We start from the raw sequence: 15,753 nt of genomic DNA, 5'->3' as shown, positions 1-15,753 counted from the left end.
TTAAGATTCGCTTAATTTATTAGTTCATTTGTACTGCAGGTGTATAAAAGAATTTTTCCTATGTGAGTAGAAAAATAGGAATTGAAGATGGCTTTTATTATACCTGGTTCAAATCATTAATGTTTCCCCAATTCCAAGTCGAGATTGAATTCATATCAGAAAAATTTAATATCGAGAACAGCCGATCAAATTAATATCTGTGGCCTTGAATGCATTTGACCAATGCCACAAAATTTTGTCGTGTGTTCGTTATACGAAGGGGGTTGCCGTAGAGGTCTCTGTTTCAGATCTTCTTCTGAAACACTGCATGTTCTTCCCTCCTACTCGATAAGTAAAAGCTTAGAAGGAGGTTGACGCGTGGCGCTCAGAACATGGATTAACTAGATAGTGACACGTTTGTTATCATACGTTTATCGAATTCTGTAAGGAAAGAGGAACGCATGCAGTGGCCTTTTACTTTTCTTTTAGAACATGATCGGAGGCTATGCAGCAGCAGTTCCTTAGTTCGTTCCAGACCTCACATGGTGGTTTGGTTTCTTTCATTACTCTTCTTTCTCTTTATAGCTTAGCTAGTCTTGACGAGCTGGAAAAGGACTTTCTTTTTGTGCCAAAGGATTTAGAGGCAGAGAGAACTTCAAGGGAAACGAAATGACGTACTTGCATACGATTCTACACGACTGACTATATATAAAACTATACAGATCAAGAATGACTTTCATTTTTTTATATACTCCATTCTCCATAACAAATCACAAGTCCTATATTTACGTCTGCAAGTTATATTAATAAACCAGTAATAACTAATATATTTTCCTTGATATGTATGCATGTAAGTTCATAAATTTACACGCAAAAATTGTCTTATGTGATGGAAACATTAATATGGTGTACGTAGTTTTTTCTAGAAAACTTAATACCAGAGCAGGGTGGCTGGCTTTGTAGGTGTATGATATATATATATATATATATATATATATATATATATATATATATATATATATATATATATATATATATGAGGGCTCCTTAAATTTGAAATGTGAGGATGTTGTTTTTATTTTTACCATGTAGTTTAATAATTTAAACTATTTATTCTCTTGTTACATTTTTTTTTTTTTTGAACCAAACAATTCTCATTCAACTCAAGCCAGAATGGCACGGATACATACCTTCCCTTGCTATCTATGGGCAAGTCTAGGACATGGCATACTAGCACCACCAATTAGACAATCAGTGCTCACATATTCAAAAGCGAACCTATACACTATGAAAAGAATACATAGTAAATAGGCTACATTTAGATCTAAGATAACCATAGGTGCATTTAGTTGAATTAATGATCCTCCAAGATCCCAAATACGAAACCCTGAAGAAACAGAGTGTATCCGTGTGGTCCAAAAAAGAGCCCAATTCCAACAAGTACACACAACAGGTTGGGGCGCCCCAAGCCCATTTGAATTTAGCCCCCAAACTGATTTGGGCCGCCGAATCCTTTTGGGCTCCCAAGATGATCTGGGCACCCAACTTGCTGCACCCTTGCCAAACGCAGCAAACGCCGCCATCTTCTCACCTCCGGTCACCTCGCTGGCATGCTCTGCATTCACCGCCATCTTGTTACATACATACATATGAATCATAAAAAAATTAGTCAAATCAAAAAATGTTTAACCATTTAATTAGCACAATGTTTATTTTAATTTTATCTAACGGACTACATTTGTTTACACAATTTTGAGTTACAAAATTATTATGAATTTAATTGATTTTTTGTAAACGCAATTATTGCATATGAATTTAACTTATCAACGGTTGAAATCCTCTATTTAATAAATCCGATATATTATGTTTATGTAGACAAAATAACTTTTCATATATATGTGCTTGTTGCTTTCTGATTTTGATCCCAAAGGCCACAGTGTAATTACTAGACATAGCACGCATGCTTGACAAGATAACAAAGTAGCATCCTAATCACACACACAACTGTCCTACTTGCCGTGGCAGACAGTTGAGCCACCCTACCTTATTTCAATATTTCTGATGATTAGCTTTGAAAATTTGAAAAGTAATCTAAGCTGTATGTCATGGGAATCATGCACAGACAGATACATAACACAATTCTTCACCCGAATGGCTATCGTTACTTTTATCATGTTGTTGTTAGTCACATCCGATCCGTTCGATCGGGCTTTTTCTCCTTTTCAGTTTGGTACCTGTTTACTCCATAACCCTGGCACACGCCGCACTTTAATAAAGTCTTTTAAGTCTATTTTTTTTTTTTTTTTTTTTTTTTTGAAAAGAGGTCAGCCCATTATATATATTCAGCAAGCAGTACAAAAACGAAACACCCCTAAGGGGTCGACAGAAAGAATCGTTCCTTAGGGAACCCTAAACACCTATTCTATTACAAGAACAAGCCCCAGGCCACCCAGAGTACACCCACCTTTTGAGGAAAATAACGCACCTTTATTTCAAACAAAGATCAAACATCCTCCGAAGCAAAAGTAAAATGAACCCTCAGAGAATGTGATCTTTGCGACCTGATAAAAAAACTAAAAACTAGGAATGGAAGATGACAAGTCACCTTCCATCCCATCCAAAATTATGCAAGCCCAGGCCCACCAGCAAGCATCAGCCCACATGGCAATTACGAAGGCCACCCCCAGAAGTACTAAGGGCACCCCACCACCATCTCCGAGTTGCCTCGCCGCTGCAAAACTCGGCCACACAACCACTGTTAGGCCACCATGACCAAGCCGATTACCACCCCAGCCGCCGGCAGCGCCAGCGAAAACAGAGCGGGCCAAATCACCTTCCTTCACCATCTGCAAGTCGCTACCCTCATCTCCAAGAGGAATAGATCCCAACCAGAAGCAGTCACCGCCTCCAGGCAAAGGCTGAAAGCCAGCCGTGCGTTCAAAACCACCGGCAGTTGTCACAGCCACATTCGATCCAGAAGAACGCATCGGGTAGAGATCAGCCCGAACCGTACCGCCTCCTCCATCGAAGACCACCCTACCCTCGTCGAGCGAACGCCACCAGACATCACCACCGCCAATAGCAACCATCTTACCACCGCGCTGGTCGCTATCACCACCATAGGTCGACGGATCAAGAGCAGATCCATCATCACCACCAGACCAGATCTGGTCACTCAAGATTCTAGGACCAATCCCACCAAAATCAGCACAAGCATCTTCTGTAACCGAAGATAGAGCCAGAGGAAGAGGTTTGTCGCCGCCGCCATAAGAACAGAGAAGCAAGCGAGAAGTTTTGTCATCGCCGCTCACCGAATGGAAGAAACGATGATATCCCTCTCGAGAGAGAGTCAGAGCCATATGCTAGGGTTTTTCTCACAGCTTTCTACACTTAAGTTTATGCCAAACTGGGACTTGGTATATTAAGATGTATAATCATTGTCAATTATAAAGTCTTTAAGTCTTAATAGAGTACCAACTTGATTGATCGATCTTCTACTAGTTAGCTCCATACAACTTTTTGAGAGTACTCCTCACATAAATTTTTTAGAAAGCTTATGTTCGTCAAGAAAATAGTAACTCGTCATGTACTTGGTGTTGAGAATATATACATCCCACATGGGTTTGGTTTTCTTATTCTTTTTTCAATGTTTTGTGTGTGTGGGTGGGCAACTAGAAAGGAAAGCGGTTTCAAAGAACCAACAGAGCAGCAACATGGGAAAAATGGGACCTTGCCTATGGGTTTATAAGGGTTTGGGTCACTCCATCCATTACCAATTGGTTTTGGATGTGAACCCCAGATTACTTTATCATGGTATCAGAGCGGGTTACTCATGTGTGCATGCCTAACGGCCACACTGGCTCCACGTCACCCAAAAGTTGTCCACGTGTATGACTTGAAAATTCGCCACACGTGCGGGGGCGTGTTGAGAATATATACATCCCACATGGGAAAAATGGGACCTTGCCTATGAGTTTATAAGGGTTTGGGCCACTCCATCCATTGTCAATTGGTTTTGGATATGAACCCCAGATTACTTTATCACTTAGTTGGAAGAGAAAACACATATTTTAAAATTATAAAAATTCTTCTATGCACCAACGGTGCAAGTAACCCCACACTTATAAGATGATCTCAACTCTTTGATATTTATAATTAATTTTTTTAATACTAGAAAATATATTTGATGGAGCAACTCCAACAGCTTCCCTATAATTTTTGTATAATAGGGAAGCAAAAATCAAAGCTTTAGCATATTTTTCTTCTCCAACTCCAACAGATTCCCTATTTTACAGCAATCTCTAAAATCTCCATATTCTTCCTTAAATTTTTAGAGATTGCTGTAAATATAGGTGTTTCTACTGAAGAATACGGTACGGGAACTAAGTGTGGATCATGATGGGGAGAGAGAGAGAAAGGGACACAAGCATGTATAGTGGTTCACCTTGCCCTTGAGGCAAGGCTACGTCCACTTAGAGATTCTACTATGAGTGAGGTCAAGTGACCTTTGTAGTGATACAAGTATAAGGATCATGGATCCATCCTCTCTAAGAAGGGGAGGACTTCCTCTTATAAATGGAAGGAGTCCCCTTCCATTTACATATTCTCGATGTGGGACAATAATACATATATTGCTTCTCTTGAAGCCTCTTGGAGAGCATGGGAGGGTGGCCTCCCTACGAGGTACCGGCCGACCTCCACCATAGCGAGGTAGCTCGGGTGTCGGACTACCGGATGCATGTCGTAGGCGGGACTAGCCATGTCGCGGGGCCCACCTAAGAGGTCGTTGCTTATGCTTGGCGGTATGTGATATAGGTGGTATGTACAAGTCCCCGAGTAAGAGGCGCTTCTTGGTTGGGGAGTTTAAATGTGATGCCGCCAAGTATGAGTGATGACCTTGTTGAACGTCATACCCATACTAGTCCCCCAACTCCGTAAGTAAGAAGGGACTCTTCGGGTTGGTGGGTGCCGCGGGGCCCTCATTAAGCTAGTACCTGCAAATAAGATGAGTGCACAAAAGCATATTGATTGCACTAGGGCAATCTAAGTGACATTTGAGTCAAATGCATCGAGGTGTATGAATGTTTATATGAGATGCAATGATGCATAGATGTGTGATGAACACAATGATATGTACATAATGGTATGTATGTGTTGTATGCATATGATGAACACATGTTAGGACCGGGAGTGTAGTTACTCGCCGAGTCCCCCAAGTTATGTAGTTAGTACTTAGGTTACGCTCGAGGATGCCCGTGAGGCTGAGCATAGAGCTCCGGTATTGTAGTAACTATTGGTCATAGTAGTGAGACTATAGCATGGCCATGATAGTCCCCCAAGTATGGGTTAGAGGAAGGAACTCTAACTTATTTGACCCGAACGTATAAGCTATAACCCGATTGTTTGGCTTATGTGTAACGGGAACGTAAGAGTTGAGCTCGCTCATGTTGAGCGGGTGATAGGTTGTGGGAGTTTTGTCCTATGGTTTTATTAATGGGATGTAAAAGAAATTTAATTGTTGCGATCAACAATAGGTAAAAAATTTCAATATTTCCATTAATAGACCATAGCACGAAAAGTATGAGCGTGAAGCTGAATGATAGTCCCGATCGGGTACTACCTCCACTTGTGATAAGTGGTATGAATAAGTCCCCCAAGTGTACAGAGCGCTCGGGAGGTGAGATGACTCAAAAGCAAGGGACTGGACCTTGGCTTACCCCGCCTTCGGTACCAAGTGGGGTTTTCTGAGGGCTTGAGCCTATGGTACCCGATGGGGTAGAATGAGGATTTGGGTCTCTGATACCCGGAAGGGTAGAATGAGGACTTGGGCCTCTGATACCCGGAAGGGTAGATTGAGGACTTGAGCCTCTGATACCCGGAAGGGTAGAATGAGGACTTGAGCCTCTGATACCCGAAAGGGTAAATGAGGACTTGAGCCTCTGATACCCGGAAGGGTAGAATGAGGACTTGAGCCTCTGATACCCGGAAGGGTAGATTGAGGACTGGAGCCTCTGATACCCGGAAGGGTAAATGAAGACTTGGCGGTATCTCGCCTGGGGCAAGGATTTGGATGCAAGGGACTGGACCTTGGCTTTTGTAAGGGAGCTACCCTTTAGTTATCTCGTTGGGATACCTCGCTCGAGTAGAGGATTTAATTGAGAGCTAGGTGTCTCGTACCCAATAGGGTATTATGGCCTTGGGCCTCCGGTACCCGATGAGGGTGTCTGGCATTGGGCCTCCGGTACCAGATGAGGGTTGGGCTGACTCGTATACCTAGTGGAGTAGATAGGCTCGGGGCCTGATGTACCCAATGAGGTGAGTGAGCCCGTGATCCTGGTGGGATTGATGAGGGCTTAAGCCTCCTTAACCCAATGGGGTTAAATGAGGACTTGTAGGCCTCCTTTACCCGGTGGCGTGACCCCGGGTAGAATGATGTAACCCCGTTGGGGTAACCGGTGGCCCTGGGCCCCGGTACCCGGTGGCATGGCCCCAGGTAGAATGATGGCTTTGAGCATCGTAACCCCATTGGGGTGTCCGGTGGCTTTGGCTTCTGGTACCCGGTGGCGTGGCCCCGGGTAGAATGACGATATTAGCCTCGCATGATAGGAGGAGATTTATACAAGCATTTGACCTTGACTTACCCCTTGAGGGTACCTCGCTCGGGGCGAGAATTTTAAGTGCCGTATTTGACACTAATTTAGAGCCATATGTATATATGTAGCAATTTTAATTGATAGTCAATTAAATTAAGTATTAACACGTAGGCATAATAGATATGATATCGAGACTATCACATTTTGTAGGCATGCTTAGATTGTAGTAATCAATGAAGCATGTGAAGTATAGCATTAGCTCAAATTAAGAAAGTGTAGATGAGAACTTATCTGGAGCCATTCATTGGTGAAGATATTGCAAAGAGATTGTTGTCTATATATATGACTCCATGTCGGCTAGCGAGTACCGATATAGTGCACTTGCTTTTGCTCATATAAGAAAGGCTCCCGGTTGGAATGATAGTGCCTCGTCAAAAATAAGCAAGTGAGTAGTAGCTTGTTCATATGGTATAATTGACTAATTGACCATGATATGTTTATATATTTGGCATGCCAACATTTAGGAGAGTGTCTGGTGTTACCAGCATGGAGACAATGGAAGGAAATAACTCTTTCAATTTGTATAAAGGAAAAACATGGGGAAATAAGAAGGACATAATGTATTGGGTAGCAAAATTGTTTTGCATGAGCTTTGAATGACGTAAGAAGCCATGCGACATATATTTGTAGCAAAACATACAATCATCAAATGTGGAGGATATAACGCAAGCTCACAACAAGGCTATTAGTGTTCGCCATTGATGTTTAATTGCATATGATGGTGCACGGAGGAAGTAAATAATTAGAAAGCCAACTCGTATAATTGGCTAACTTATCAGTTAAGTATATATATATGTGTGTGCTGTAGTGGGTCATGCGTATAGAGTACATTCAAATTGGCTACATTTGTGCTGTAAGCGCGCACAAGCAAACAAGAGTATTATGTTCATGTGTGTCATCAACTTGGAGCATGGCAGATCACACATAAGATTGAACCATGGCAAGTGTGCTTCGGTACATTATCGAGAGTTTTGCATGGAATTTTCCTAGTAAAAAGAGGTGTAATGGTATGAGGGAAATGATTGCAAAGACCTTTGTGTACTATATATATGCATTTATGTATATCAGTGACTAGCATTAGTAGTATAATTAACAATTAAGTCACAAGGTTGTGTAATATGTACACGTGTAAGCATGGGGATGCACCATATACAACACACCAATGTCACAAGCTATGGCTATGTACGGATTTGTTTATGAGTGTTACAACTCATGCATGGAAAGCATCTATAAAATAGCAAAGATAAAGGTATACGTGCCCTATGCATGGGCAGATTTGGATGTCAATTATATCATGTCTCTTATATGTGGCAATAAAGTAGGAGTTGTGTTGTTTTAATTAAACACGTGTGTATGAGTAGGGAATAGATAAATATAAAGCAAGAGGCTCAGCTCTGACCTTCAGAAGAGTATGAACTCGTATGTAGGAACTGTGATTTAGCTTATGCGCACAAGCTGGAGAGCTAAACAGGGAAGCAAACTTATCTGGTTGCTGCAATTGAAGCCTGGAAGGGTGCTATTTGGGACTGGAGTGACATTGTGAGGACTCATAGGGTGTCCATAGTAGCTACTTGGGTGCCGAGAGCAATACCCCTTGTTCTCCTTTTTTTTTTTTTTTTTTTTTTGTAAACGATCGGGTACCAAGAGCTGGACTGTTCACGTACCGGGAGAGTCACCGAGAGGTGCCGCTTGAGAAATTGATTCCGGGACTTGGTGAGGTTGACCGGTGTGCCAAACTTGCTACCGGGATGAGGTGAAGGACCGAGAGCCGGAGAGAGATGTTTGGCTGGGAGGCGTGGGAGAGGTGAGTCTCCGGTGATGGAGGTGGTACCCGGTTATGCATCTGGCTTATGTATATCAACGAGTTTGAGTGAAGGTACCGGCCGGGGAGATGGTTTCTCAAGTACGCCGGGCTGGAGGTGAAGCATTGAAGTTGCCGGTGAGTGTATGGGTGCCTAGAGAAGATTTGTGTCCACAGAACTGCTGGATAATGGGCTGCCGGTGAGCGAGCTACCGAGTTCTAACCGATGTGCACGAGAGAAAGGCCCGGAACCAGAAATGTTGATGTGTCGAGTACCGGGGTAGAGTGTTGGTTACCGGGTAGTGCAGGAGATCGAGGTTGTCAGTGATGAGAATCCAGGAGGAGGCATGGGTGCCGGCCAGGTTACGGATACCGGGCTCCCAATCATGATATGTACAAGAGCGGGAGAGGTCTGTTACCGGGAGTCTTTGACTCGATGATGGAGCTTTGGGGATCCGGGAAGGTGAATGCCACCGAGACCCTTGGTGAGTTGCTGAGGGAGCTAGCAGTGAGGTGATGGAGTTACCGGTGATGATCTCCGGGAAGTGAGGATGCTGTTGGGGAGGCCTGGTTCCCAGAAATTTCGAAGTACCGGGCGGGTTACGCAATGGTACCCGTACGTGACTCGTTGAAGGATCCGGGAAGGTGAATGCCACCGAGACCCTTGGTGTGCAAGTGAAGCTTAATTCCGGCTGACTTGTGAAAGTCCCGGAGGCTTAGGAGTGGAGGTACCCGCTGACTCAAGTACCTGCATGTACCCATGTACCCGAATGGCTCGTGTACCCGGATGACTCTTGCTTAAGGTCGAAGGTTCATACCCTAACATAGGGGCCCTCCTTCTAGCGCCAATGTTTCTACTGAAGAATACAGTACGGGAACTAAGTGTGGATCATGATGGGGAGAGAGAGAGAAAGGGACACAAGCATGTATAGTGGTTCACCTTCTACTATGAGTGAGGTCAAGTGACCTTTGTAGTGATACAAGTATAAGGATCATGGATCCATCCTCTCTAAGAAGGGGAGGACTTCCTCTTATAAATGGAAGGAGTCCCCTTCCATTTACATATTCTCGATGTGGGACAATAATACATATATTGCTTCTCTTGAAGCCTCTTGGAGAGCATGGGAGGGTGACCTCCCTACGAGGTACCGGCCGACCTCCACCATAGCGAGGTAGCTCGGGTGTCGGACTACCGGATGCATGTCGTAGGCGGGACTAGCCATGTCGCGGGGCCCACCTAAGAGGTCGTTGCTTATGCTTGGCGGTATGTGATATAGGTGGTATGTACAATAGGGAATTTGGTTTTCTCTTTCCTCACTTTCCCTAAAATAGGGATAGTTATAGGGAATCTGTTGGAGCAAAAGAGACTCATTTTTCCCTAAAATAGAGAAAAATCAAAATATGGGGAAGCTGTTGGAGTTGCTCTAATCTAACTATCTATTTATGTTGATTGGCGGTATGTGATATAGGTGGTATGTACAATAGGGAATTTGGTTTTCTCTTTCCTCACTTTCCCTAAAATAGGGATAGTTATAGGGAATCTGTTGGAGCAAAAGAGACTCATTTTTCCCTAAAATAGAGAAAAATCAAAATATGGGGAAGCTGTTGGAGTTGCTCTAATCTAACTATCTATTTATGTTGATGCAAATGCATATCGGTGTTCTGAATTCTCTTCATTGAAATTATTGGGCTGCGAACATGACTAATTAATGCTGTAATGTCATTTCGATATAGTTCCATTTCATGATTATAGCTAGCTAGGCCGTTCTTTGCTCATAGTAAATGTACTTATATATCTGTAAACTATAGGGAACTATTCAATTAGAATCCTTTACCTAATTACTTCTTTACATGGGAACGTACTGACATAACATGCATGTCACTTTGATTCTTTGCACAAAAGAATAATATTCACATAGCTTCTGGCTAACATTAAAGGAAATAAAGAAGACCAGAGAACTAAAGTATCACATTCATGACCATTGGAAAAAAGACTGTCAGTGATAACAAAGAAAAAGTGAATAGATTACTAATTAAAGTACTGAATGCATGGCAGTAGCAAGTTTTCTGTTTGCCCATAGCAGTAATTTGCTCATGTTATTATCTAGGGTTTCATTACATATGAATCAATTAAGATATTTTTCTTCAAGCTCGATTATCCAGATTCTTAACAAGAAGAAGCTGTTACGTTCTTGATAAGTATGGCAATGATTTACACATCTAAATGAGATTAAAGTAGTTGGTATAATCCCCAATTGGGAAATTTAAGCATATTGCGTGAGAAAACTGATTACATGAAAAATCGATGTGCTAAATAATGCAAATTAAGCATTCTTAAACTATCAATATATTCTTGCCATCAGAACATATATATCCTTTATTAGTTGTCGTGAGGCTTTCTCAATCACAGTTACGGAAGTGCATGTAGTTTGCCAATTGAGAGTAGAAGTGGCTAGGGCTGGCATTTTGGGCCGAAGCAACCGAACCAGCCGATTTTCGAACCGGCCCGAACCGATTTGGGCCGAAATCTCGGCCTACCGACTTTCGGCTCAGCTCAGCCGTACCGTATGGCTCCCTTCGGCTCGGCTACGGTATGGTGTATAGCATACCGTCGGTATACCGTACCGACCGAGTATACACCATACCGAGTATATATACAAAATGATTTGTCGAAGGCGGGATTCGAACCCCTTTTCCCTCATACAGAGACTTTGATCCCAACCACTGGACCACGAGTTGCTCTCATTACTATATGTACATATTTTATATTTATCAGCGTCTTACACAATATATATATAAAATGAAAATTGGTAGAAGGCGCGACTCGAACTCCTCTTCTCATAGATAGAGTTTCTAATCCCAACCACTGCACTACGGGTTGTTGTCAGCATATTGTCTACAAATTTTATATTTATTAGTTTCTTAAGCGATAGAAGTAAAAACCCAAAATGAAAAGCGAAAACCCATCGTTCCAGCATTGTCTTCTCTCTCATTCCAGAATTTCTTTCTGGAAACCAGCAACAATTCCAGAATCACACAAGCAACCATTTCAACTCTTACAAATAAATCAAAACCCAAACCACCAAAATCCCGTTTTCACCATGGATTGTTAGTTCTTCGATCTGTATATTTTTTTTGTTCCTTCACTGGCGTTATACTCGATGACGGAGCTGGGTCAGAGTGGTGGGGATCGGCGTTGAAGTAACGACGCTAGGCTTGGAGCGTGAGCCTCAACAGCCTCTGCTAATTCGATGGAGGAAGAACATGCCCTCTCAATTCTTCTCTTTCTTCTTTCTCTTCCCTGTTTTTTTCATCATCTTCTCCAACAGATCTGCAAACCATCTTCTTCTCAATTCATGGAGTTTGCTTGTAATTACCGGTTACCTACCGATACCAAACCGAGATTTTCGGTTACCGACTTGTCAGTATACCGATTATTCGGATCGGTGGCGGTTTGAAAATGCTGATACCGGAGGAGGTCGGTTCGGCAACGGTTTGGGGAAAAATGGATCGGTTTAGTACCGAATCCAGCCCTAGAAGTGGCAATCTACTAGCTAGTGCCAATTTCTTAACTTGTGCTAGTGCAATGTGCAGTGGCATATATGGATATACATTGGGGAATGCTGAATGCTTGTGGTTGTTGTCCTCATCAATCATGTTAAGCTAACAATGGCAGCACCATCATAAAATCAGGGGACACACTCCAATGCTCACCAGCCGCATCACCCTTGTGTCTCTGAAGTCTAAATTCAATGGTGCACAGGAACAAGTAGACGATTGCAATACATTATATTTCCTGGAAATAGTTTCATGGTTATTGGCCAAAGCATAAAGTTCTGTAGAGAAAAAAAAAATGAGAAGTAGGGGCACATAACAGAGTGCATTGATTATAATAGCTAGTTACCTTGACAATGAGGCGGCTATACAATCTGGAATACGCTCAGTAGATGGGGAGAAGCAATATACTATCTGTTAGCGGTGTGTTTCTTCAAAGCATATCTTGCAGGACCCCAAAAATAAGGTTAACAACTTAATTTATTTATCAAACACACTGAATACATGATAATTGTAAATAAATAAACATTTCATTATTTGATGGTACAATTGATAACTTTACAAAACGAAAGCTTGACAAGGCCTTAGTTTAACAACTTGATAACTGAAAGCTTAATATGGTTCATAGTACTAATGACAGGAACACTTTAATGACTTTAAGTTCTAATTAAATTCCAAAACACCTTCCAAGTCTTTAAGTTAAACAATAAGGTATTTCCTTAACTGCATTTCATTAGATTAAACTTAAATGGAGTTTCAAAGTAATACAACAAAATAACATCTTCCTAGAAGATACTTCTGCAGATTTCCAAGCAAGAACATAACATGGATTTTAATTACATCTAGATATTAAGAAGAAATTGAACTAGTGTGAATACCGAACAGGTGCTTGAGCCTCTTGCATTAGCCACAATACTTGTGCAAAATATAAATTGTAATGCACAGACTTGTCATTGTGCCAGAAGCTGTATTGACACACACCCTAATGAATTGCTTTGTAGAGAATAGAACAAACTATGAAACTAAAATAACTACCTGATGAAGACAATATTGGATTTCAGATTATGACAAGTTTGAGCACTAACCACTATCTTCTCAGCAACTTTACAAATTTTATCGACTTTGGCCTCAGATAAACATTTAATTCCAGTCAAGTTCTGCCAAACAACAATCAAAGTAAGGAAATCCAACTTGAACATTTACATTTTCAACAATTCGGAGGTGAAGTTGGCTTTACCTTCTAGGTGAAGTTGCCAGGTGTAGAGCCCTGCGACCTAAAGCTTCAACATCTCCGGCATTGATTCCTTGAGCAATCATTGCACATAAATCTCATCGCTCCATTAGAACTTCGATTTAGTCACTTCTAAAGCAATTTTCGCTTGAAATTTACTTCTAATCATAAAATTAGGAGCAAACACACTCAATTCCGGTGAGAAGTCGAGAAAAAACTAAGAAAATCCATCGGGAATTTGAAAATTAACTGAAATCAATTACCAGAGCAAAATGATCGAAATATAAACTCAACGTATGTAACGGAAATTGAATGGAACCTGTTAGCATATCATGTATTGGCATTCCTCATTTTAACAAAACATCTCTACTGATTACACGCATTTTTATGCATGCAATTGTATCTAAAACACTATAAATAAGTTAATTCTCAAGTCAATTATTATGTAATTAATAAACTTTTATTAAATTTGTAGTAAATAAGCGGAGTTGCGGAAATCAAGGGAAAATGACGCGAAAATGAAGCAAATTAGAGTATTCCGACAAAAGAACAAAATAGTAGATCATCGGTCACCCATGGTCAATCAAATATGGAAGGAAAGGGAACTTAGTTTATTAATAAGTGGCTTAATTGGTATAATTGCCTAAATTAATTAACCTAACTATTGGTTAATTAATAAAACCATGCACGTGCAGATTGGTTTAATTGGTAGGCACCAATCCAAGCTTGACACGTGGCACATAATCCAATTAACCTTGACCAGATTTTTTCCACGCTGACCCCAATTCTCTTTTTCCTCTCGACCACAAGCACAGCATATTAAGTCTCTCTCTCTCTCTCTCTCCAGCACTCCAGCAGTAACCACGACCCCATATATGTATATATAGCACCAACCCTTCATTCTATTCTTAAGACACTACCGGCGCCACACTCACCAACCTTAGGGGAGGGCTGCTGCCCTCTCCTCCTCCCCTTTCATTTTCTATATTTTCTTTAGTTTTATTTTGAGAATTTGAAGGATTACTCATTCAAGGCTTCAAGAGAATCATCATCAAGAGCACCACACCTATATTTTTGGGTAGTTGGGTGAAGAAATTATTTGGTTCATACTAGCTCATAGCTAGGAGTGACCAAGCTAACTCTCCACTCTCTTCCTTATTATCTATTCCATAATTTTATTTGCTATTGATGATGTATTTGACTATGGATAGTGAGTAGTTCAATTTTGAGAGTTAAGGTTGTGAAGCCCTAACTGATTTTGTATAAATGTTGATGCTTTGAATGAAATAAATGCAATTTCTCTTCTGTATGCTTTAAATATGAATTTATTGGTCCTTAGAAGCATGTTTCTAGACTTTATCACCCTTTGAAATTATGTTGTGGGCAATTGTGATGAATAGATTGATAAAGGGTTTTTTGCACCAACAGTGTCTGGAGATTTGGGTGACTGACAATATGATACCCGAACTTACAAAGTTATCAAAGTAATACCCAGACTCAATTTTTCGTATCAACGTGGTACCTACGTCAATTTTCCGTCACGCCTCCGTCAATTAGACCACGTGTGAAGCACGTGACTCATTAAATGAGGCTAAAAGGACTAATTTGCCCTCAATTCATTAAATTTTCTCTCTTATTCATCGTCTTCTTCTTCTTCTCCATTTAGGCTCGGTCCCGATGATTAGAACGGCGAGACTGCAAAGGCAATGATGATGTGGCAGTGGGGGGAGGAGGAAGAGGGAAAAGGATGGAGGAAATGTTGGTGGGATGAACTGGTGGAGTTTCCCGACCGTTGATGTTCTTGAAATCTCACCCAGATTCAACAAATCTCGGCCATCCATTTCGGCTCCGTTGGCCCCATCTTCTTTCAGGAAGAAGAAGATGGAGAAACTAGCGGTGGTGGAGTCGAAGCTGGCGGAGTTGCCGCCAAAGGAGGAGGATTCGGAGTGTGGGCTGATGCTGAAGTTGGACTACGACGACGTTTTGAGTGTTTGGTCCAACAAAGTGTCGCCGTTTTCGGAGGAGTTGTAGGGCGGCGCCGATGGAAACGATGTCTCTGTATGTTTCTCATCTCTGAAGGGATTGGAGCGAGGCGGCGGTGGTGGTGGAGATGAGGGAGGATTCAGGGAAGATGGCGTAGAAAACGGGGTTGTCTGGAATGCGGGAGTTTTTGTGGGAGAAGATGGAGGAGGAGGATGCATTCTTGGGGGTTTCGGTTTCTTGAAGATGCTGGTTGGTCAATTCTTGGTTTTTGCTTTCCTCTTGCGTGGTAATGCTGCTATTTCTCTGCTCTAGCTACTGTGATTTAGTTCAGTCCTTGGTTTCATTGCTATGATGATGCTTAGCTCGATCAGTCTTTGGTAACCTTCAAATTGAGGAGAATTGAAGTGTTGGGGCTTTGATTTTCACTCTGGGTTGCTGCAATTTGATTTATGTAGAGATTAATTGGTAATTGTTTGTCTCTGTAAGTAGGGTTATTTTGTAGAAGAGATCATATTCTTGGTGGAATCGCTTCCGCTGTGGTTTTCTACAGC

At 41.6% G+C, this 15,753-nt stretch overlaps 1 long non-coding RNA gene across 2 annotated transcripts; it reads right to left on the bottom strand.

The window, feature by feature from the left end:
* Positions 1-10,891: 10,891 nt before the first annotated feature.
* On the bottom strand, positions 10,892-13,594 carry LOC133746432 (uncharacterized). 2 transcript variants are annotated; one of them, XR_009864147.1, is made up of 4 exons: positions 13,226-13,578; positions 13,074-13,145; positions 12,338-12,432; positions 10,892-12,229 (listed from the first exon to the last, which is right to left on the bottom strand). It is a non-coding gene; the product is annotated as an uncharacterized LOC133746432 (long non-coding RNA). The 2 variants fall into 2 exon arrangements; XR_009864148.1 differs by having other exon boundaries at positions 12,338-13,380; positions 13,483-13,594.
* Between the last annotated feature and the right edge of the window lie 2,159 nt (positions 13,595-15,753).

Source organism: Rosa rugosa, chromosome 1 (assembly GCF_958449725.1).
Source record: "Rosa rugosa chromosome 1, drRosRugo1.1, whole genome shotgun sequence".
Lineage (NCBI taxonomy): Eukaryota > Viridiplantae > Streptophyta > Magnoliopsida > Rosales > Rosaceae > Rosa > Rosa rugosa.
This window is presented reverse-complemented; position numbering and strand designations above follow the sequence as displayed.